The sequence below is a fragment of the Ursus arctos genome, unplaced genomic scaffold (assembly GCF_023065955.2).
Source record: "Ursus arctos isolate Adak ecotype North America unplaced genomic scaffold, UrsArc2.0 scaffold_6, whole genome shotgun sequence".
NCBI classification, from domain to species: Eukaryota; Metazoa; Chordata; class Mammalia; order Carnivora; family Ursidae; genus Ursus; species Ursus arctos.
The window spans coordinates 52,372,347-52,379,670 of NW_026623078.1; the positions used below are offsets into that span (position 1 = coordinate 52,372,347).

The 7,324-nt window shown below is 53.6% G+C and overlaps 1 long non-coding RNA gene across 4 annotated transcripts in view; it reads right to left on the bottom strand.

Moving 5' to 3' along the window:
• The window catches only part of LOC113252867 (uncharacterized), a 114,136-nt gene that overhangs the window by 71,878 nt on the left and 34,934 nt on the right, over positions 1-7,324 (bottom strand). For all 4 annotated transcript variants that reach the window (XR_008957894.1, XR_008957893.1, XR_008957895.1 and 1 more), the window contains one exon: positions 3,225-4,240. This is a non-coding gene — a long non-coding RNA (uncharacterized LOC113252867). The remainder of the gene's footprint in view (positions 1-3,224; positions 4,241-7,324) is intronic.

Below are 7,324 nucleotides of genomic sequence, written 5' to 3' on the forward strand. Positions count from 1 at the left end.
CCTCTTTGGTTCAATGCTCTGCTTTCCAGACCCACTGGGGCAGTGGCCCATACCCTGCAGCTCTGCCAAGTGGGGGTGGGAGGCCTCCCCAAGGCTTTCTGGCCTACAAGGTGATGGTCTAATCATCTCTGAACTGCCTGTGGGGTCCTTTTTCCCTCTCCTTGAAGAACAGTGCACACGGCAGCCAAAGAGCCCTGTGCTCCGGTCCTGCAGCATACAAGAACTTCGATGCCTCTCCTGCATTCTGTCCTGCTTTCTCTTGTTCCCTCAGTTCAAACGGGCAGTGTCTTTGCTGGTAGGACCCCGTCGCTTGCCGGGCTCCCACTGAGCTGGCTGAGATCTGTGCTCACACCCGCGTTAAGGCACACACCCTTAGTGTTCCATTCTAAGCAAGCTTTCTCATTTTCTTGCAATGATGGCAGACTGAAACTTTTCCAAACCTCCAAGCTCCAGTTCCATTTTGCTTAACAATTCCTTCTTTAATTCATGTCTCTCCTTTTGCACTTTACTGTAAGGATTCAGGAGATACCAAGCAGCTCCCTCAACACTTTGCTTCGAGATCTCCTCAGCTAAATGTTCAAATTCACAGCTCACAATTTTCACCTTCCACAAAACCCCAGAACACAACTCAGCCGAATGCTTTGCCACTTTCTAACAAGGATCACCTTTTCTCCAGTTTCCAACAACACGTTCATTGTTTACATCGGAGACCTCACCGGGATTGCCCATAAGGCCCATATTTCCTGCATGCACCTCAAAATGTAGCGTGAGAAGTGTGACCACAGAGGAGACGGTCAGAGCCAGGCTGCCATGCAGGGGACTGGTCGATGTGTAGAGGCTGAACCTGCAAACCGTTTTCCTGCCTTGGGCACACTGCCAGGCCCTGGGCAGGGGGCCACATCAGCGGCCATCCCTCGTGCTGGGTGGGTCTCTCTTGAAGCCTACCTGGGTCACCAGGGGATTCGATGCTAGCTTGTACTGAAGTCTTTTCCAAAGCCCCTTTAAGCTGTCCTATATAAACACTACTTTTCAAAGGCCCAGCAGAATTGCAAGCTTTCTGGTAGAAAGAGCCTTTGCACCCAGAAGCGGGGTGCTGATGGGAAGGAATTTCAGCATTGCCGCGTTGGTGGGTCAGGAGACGGGGGAGCCCCCTCCCGTCTTATGCAATACATGTAACTCACAGCACAGTACAGCAGTCTGGTACCCAGGCCTGGAAGCCAGAATGCCACCCGAACATTCCAGCCTTGCCCCTTGCTGGCAGTGTGACCTCAGTTTCTCTGTTTCAATTTCTTCCCCTGAGAGAGGGAGATGATGAGAATTCCCGTCTCATGGAAGGGTGCTAAGAAGTCAATTCATTTAAGTAAAGTGTCGACACTAGTTTATGGCACATAGTTAACTGCTCAAAAAAAATGTTGGCCATGATGGTGCAGTCCTGCGAACGTGCACCGTTACTGTCGGACAGCCGGTCCACAGCGAGGAGGCAATGAAGAGGTGTGGTCAAGAGGGAGGGAAGAGGCGGATGTTGAGATGGGGTGATCCCGGTTTCTAGCCTTCCTGAGCCTCAGTTTCCTCATTTATACAATGGGAATTACGTAAGATAAGACTCACAAATCTTTTATCCAGAAGTAGTAAGTATAAAATAAACATTCGCAACTACATTTTTCAGATGAGGAAACAGAAGCACAAAGAAGTTAGAAACTTGCCCAAGGTTACCAGCTAATAAGTGGGAAAGATGAGATGTGAGCCAAGCTCATCTGCCTTCATTGTAGAAAATAGAATTTCTTCATTCTTTTTTTTTTTTTTTCCATTATGGGCTGTTAACAGGATAACGTTTGCCAACCAAGGGAATAAATTTATTCCTAAACCTAATTTTCAGTAAATTTTTTTTTCTCTACCTTTTTGTGATAGACTAGCAGCCTTTAAAGTAGAGATGATCTAAAAGTCCATTTGAGCTGACATCTATCTAGACATAACAGATTCTTCTGGGGGATAATGCCCATTAGTGGCGGGTTAGGTGGAAGCTAAGTACACCCAAATCCACATACCAAACCGGTTCCAACTAAGAGGTGTCAAAGTACCAGCTGACACTGTTGGTTTCAGGTGGTGTTCAATACCACAAAAGCAGAAAGGAGGGGTTGAGAAGCTCCCTGGAAATCCCTGAGGGTAGGTTTGACCTGGGCTTACAAAGTCAAGCTTGGGGCCTGGTGACCCTGCCTTGCCTCCCACCTCTGTCAACCCACGCTACTTTTATCTCCGCAGGCAAACCCAACTTTGTTATTCAGCGACGCCCATTTGCGGTTGACACATCTATGTGAAGGGGAACTTCTACAAAATCAGCCATTCTCAAGTGAGGACTACCAACCACATGCTTAAAAAACCTTTACGGTACTTGTTAAAATGCAGATTCCATGCTTTACCCCAGTTCTACTCATCTCCTCCTGTGTGAACAAGGCTGGGGAATGTGCATTTCTGACAAGTCCTCCAGATGACTCCGGGCCAACCCGCTCAGCGTGTACCCCACATCCCAGGCAGGTGTGGGGACATGGAGCAGCCATAGGGGAACCTTCCCGACCATGACACTACAGATGTGTCGAGCGGCTCTTCCTCGAGCCTCAAAATCATGATCCCCTTGGAAGTGGCATCCTCAAGGGCCACGCTCCTGCTCATGGCTGTGTGAGTGCTGGGGGGGGCGGGGTGCCCTCGGTTCCGGACTTGCACAGGGGGAGTGAAGGCCTTTAGAGAAGAGAAGCCACCTCTCCGGCTTTTGTCCTTCTATCACATTAGACAAGCCGGCTTCAGGAAAGGAACACGTTCTTCCGGGGGGGGGGGGGGGGCGCGGCCACACAGCCAGCAGTCCGCCGTGACTCAGCTTCGGCAGGCTGGCGCCCAGGCCTGGGGCTGCGCCGGCCGGGAAACAAAGAACCGCTCGAACGCGCCCTCCCGGGGCCGCGCCGCACCTGCCCGCCCGCCGCCGCCCCCCTCGCAGAGGCCGCCTCGCCTGGCGGCTGGCGGTTGCGGGGCTGCCTGGGCCTTCCGCCGAGGCCCTCCGGCTCACCCGGCCGCACCCCGTCCCCCGCCCTCCGAGTCGCCCCCTCCCAGCCCGAGAGGAGCCGGAGCCACCGCCCAGTCCCGCGCCTCCGGCTCTGCGCCTGCGCGCGCTGCTCTCTGCGCCCCTCCCGCCCCGCGCGGGGCTGTAGGCGCCGGCTGGGACCCCGCGAACTCACCCGAAGCGTTTTCCAGGCGTCCGGAGAGTCGGGGTTCCTGAGGAGTCCCGCTTCCGCGCGTCTTTCCGCAGCCGGTGTCCGTCCAGCCGCACGCACCGGCGGGAAGGAAACCCAGGTGGTCACTGTCCCGGCAGTGGGTCTCCCCGGCCTCCCTGATGCTGGTCCACCGCCCCCCACCCCTGCGTGGCTCTGCTTTGGGAGGGAATGGCAGGTCGCTGGTGGCTTCTACCTTCCATAGCCTGTGGCTTTCCCCTTCCTCCTGCCAGTGGTTCTCAAAGTTGCAGCCCCTTAGAATCACCTGGGGAGCTAAAAACAAACGGACGAACCCCTGGGATGCCCGGGCTGCACCCAACCGGCTGAAATCCGAACCGCGGGTGTGGGACCCCGGCGTTTTGCTAAGTTCCCCAGGTGATTCCAGTGTTCAGCCGGGGCTGCGGACGGCGGACCACGGACCCAGACCCGGGCTTCTCAAACTTTAATAGGCATTGAAATCACCTGGGATCTTGTTAAAATGCAGGTTTTGATTCAGTAGGTCTGGGGCGGGGCCTGAGAGCCTGCATTTCTAACAAGCTCCCCCGTGATGCTGAGGCCGCTGGTCGGGGGTACATCTGGGGCTGCAAGACACCTCTGTAAACGCTCCCTGCCCCTTTAGCTTCCTCGTATGTTGTAACAGAGACGATGCGGGCTGTGGAGCAGATGGTCAGGGATTGGAATCCCACCTCTGCCACTCTCTAGCTTGGTGAAGTTGGACCCCCGTTCTTTATGTGCGAAATGGGGGTGTGATAGTTACCTTGCAAGTTTCTGGGAAGCTTGACGTGAGATGATGTCTGGAAGGCCCCCTGGCACTCAGTGAGCTCTCGGTGAAGATCAGCTCTGTGAGGATGTCTAAGCTCTCCGTTGACCCTCATGGCAGAATCAGTCAGGAAATGACAAGTAGAGGCAGGAGCTTTCCATGCTCCCTCTTCCCTGCTCTCTGCCCTCCTAGGAGGACTGCTGGGCTGAAGTCAAAGTTGAAACTGTCCAGGTGTATGGGTGGGGAACAGAACGGAGGGGTGCTGAGTTAGAGGGACGGAGTACATCCAGGGTCCACATGGGAGCCCTGAGGGGGGTTAGCGGGTCCCTGGGAAGCCTGAGTTCCTGGGAGAACATTCCTGCTGGAGACACTGGGGGTAGCAGGAAAAATGACCCGAGCCAGTGGGGAGAGTCACAGAGGCTAGAGAGCGGGGGCCACCCAGGGTCAGCATCCCAGGAAACAGAGACATCGGGAAGGGGATGGACCCAGGAGAGAAGATGACTATACCAGAGTGTCCCCTCTCCGTCTTACTGCCCCTCAGAAATGCTGGAGCAGAGTTAAGCGTGCAGGCCTTCCCCAGAGGCTGCCCAAGGCTGTAGCCTGTTGCTAGTCATGTGACCTTGGACCCTGTGACCGAAGCTCTGGGCCTCCATTTCTTCATTTGTGAAATGGAGTTACAATTGCTAACTCAAAGAACTGCGAGAACGGAGCAAGGCACTCCCATAGAGCCCTCTGATCAGTGGCTGACACACTGCAAGCCCTCGGACGGGGTCGGGTGGTATGATTTTTCCCATTGGACGGATGAGCAACCTGAGGCTTGCAGAGTAAAGTCAGACCCCCGTCTGTGCGCCCCTCTCTCCATCACATAGGTAGAAAAAAATCACACGGGGATTTTTTTAAGCTCCCCAGATGATTCTAAGGGGCAGCAACCTTTGAGAACCCCTGGTAGAAGGCGAGGAGGGAAGCTGAAGGCTGTGGAGGGAGCAGCCACCAGTGACTTTCCACTCCCTCCCAAACCTCTTGAGTTCCCATTAGATCAAACACCCTTTTTAAACCAACTTTATGACTTGGTAAAGGGCCCACCATGCGTGCTTGTGGGGGACTCCCGCCAGAATATGTCTCCTGTGGTAGCCCAGCGAAGGGGATGGAAGTCAGAGGCTCTGAATGAAAGCCCCTGCCTCCCTTGGGACTGGTGGTGGTGACCCCGTGCAGTGACATTGTCCTTGTCCTGAAATGTGTGACTGCTCTCTTAGGACCGGCCCGAGTGCAAGGCACACTGAGGTTGCTCTCTTAAGGCACAGGACGCTGAAAGACGGCACTTTCTTTTAGAGAACAGGGCTCTGATGTAGCTCCAATGGGTAGCTCAGGAGGCAGGATTTTCAAGAACAAGCTTTCTTCTGCACAGAGCCCACGGGCTTCAAGCATGCAAGGAGCCCGGAGCTGAGAAGTGGGGCGCCCACGGTCCGCTCTGAGCACTGCTGGCACCGTGTTCCCTGCGTTGTTCTGTGATCATTGCTTTTCACGGCCTTCTCTTCCCCTAGACAGTCAGCTTTGTGAAGGCAAGGGCTGTGTCCCCCTCCACCTCAAGTTTCCATCACCCAGCAAAACGCCTGCTACCCAATCAGTGCTTGCGAAGTGCTCGTTACCAGCAAGAACTGAGCTGTGGGGGCTGGGGCAGGCACCCCACTTCTGTTTTCTCCTGGGCCTCCATTGTTTCAGGCATAAAATGGGGTTTGGACTCAATTGGACCTCTTAGTGTCCCTCTGGCTCTAATAGTCATTAAGTTTTAATTATTCTTCATCTGGTCATAGTCCATTTTATTTTTCCTTCCCAGGTACATATTCCTACACTGGACCTTGATTTTATGTTTTCTCCTTACTCAACTGGGTGAATGAGTTTTATAAAATGAGTGCAAATGCCCTGCCAGTTAAGGCCTGAGTTTCCTTTATTTTCTCACTAAATTCTTCTTGGTGAGGCCGTCCATCTGTTTTCGTGAGAGGCACACCGGGCTGATCATTCTGGGCTGATGGAGGTAGTTTTCTCTTCCCCGATCATCTTGGCAGCTTCTGCGACATCTTTGGACACATCACCTCCGTGGCCTTGGTAGGGCCAACACCCCCGATCCCCTTTCCTCGGCCTGGGATTCTCTCTTGGCAAAGAGAACGCGCAGGCTGGCCCAGATCAGAGGCGGTGCCACCGAGGCACGATGTGGGCACTGGACCGCACTGGTCACACAGGCTCACAGCGCATCATCACGCACAGGATTAGATGAGTGACTACCTGCCACGTTTACCTGTTCGGGCTGAAAGAGCCAAAGTAGAATGTCCACTCTAAAGGGAATCGTTTCCCTTCCAGGAAAGCAGCCACGGTGAGATTTTCTACCTTATTGGCCTAACCGTTGAATATCTGCCACTGACAAGTCACCGTGTGTGGTGCTGTCTGTAAAGACGACCAGGCACAGGCCATCCTGTTTGCAGGTGCTGCTCCTGTCATCAAGAGGTAGTGTCAATTCCCTTCCCCCTGAATCTGTGCTGGCACTGGGACTGGCTTTGAGCAATGGAAGGAGACAGAAGGGATGCTCTTCCGGTTCTGGGCTGAGGCCTGGTATTTTCTGAGCCTGAGCCACCATGTAGAGTCCAGGCTACCCCGCTTGGCCGAGAGCCAGCAGCCAGCCTCAAGGCCCCGAGGGTATCTGGCCAACCTGGCTGACACCACAAGGGACAGTCCTGAGACAGCACAGCTGAGCTCTGCCCAAAGTCCTGGCCCACAGAATTGGGAGCAATAAAATAGTTTTGTGGTTTAAGCGGCTCAGTTATAGGGTGGTTTGTCACATAGCAATAGGTAACCGAAACATCATACTCTCTGGACCCTAATTTCTTCATGTGCAAAATGGTGGGTCTGCTTTCCATCTTTGAGGCTAAGCCAATGCCCCCATAACTGGTATCAGATTCTCTCACCGTAAATAAACCTTTTGATGTCTGGTCTCCAAACAAGGGTTTGGAATCAGGAAAAGGGCCCCTGAGTCCTAGAGACCACCAGCACTAAGGCAGCTGACATTCATGAAGGAAAACAGAGGAATGTACGGTCCGAGCGCGCTGGCTTTGGAGTGGGACTCCCTGGCTTCGAATTCCAGTTCTGCCACTTCCTGGCCATCCCATGTTGGACAAGTTTCTTTCTCTAAGTCTTAGTCTCATCTGTAAAATGGGGATAAGGACAGTGCCTACTTATAGGATTAAGGTGAGGATTAGCTAAAATATTGTCCATATATCGCTTTGCATGATGTCTGGAATGTTGAAGGTATCCAATA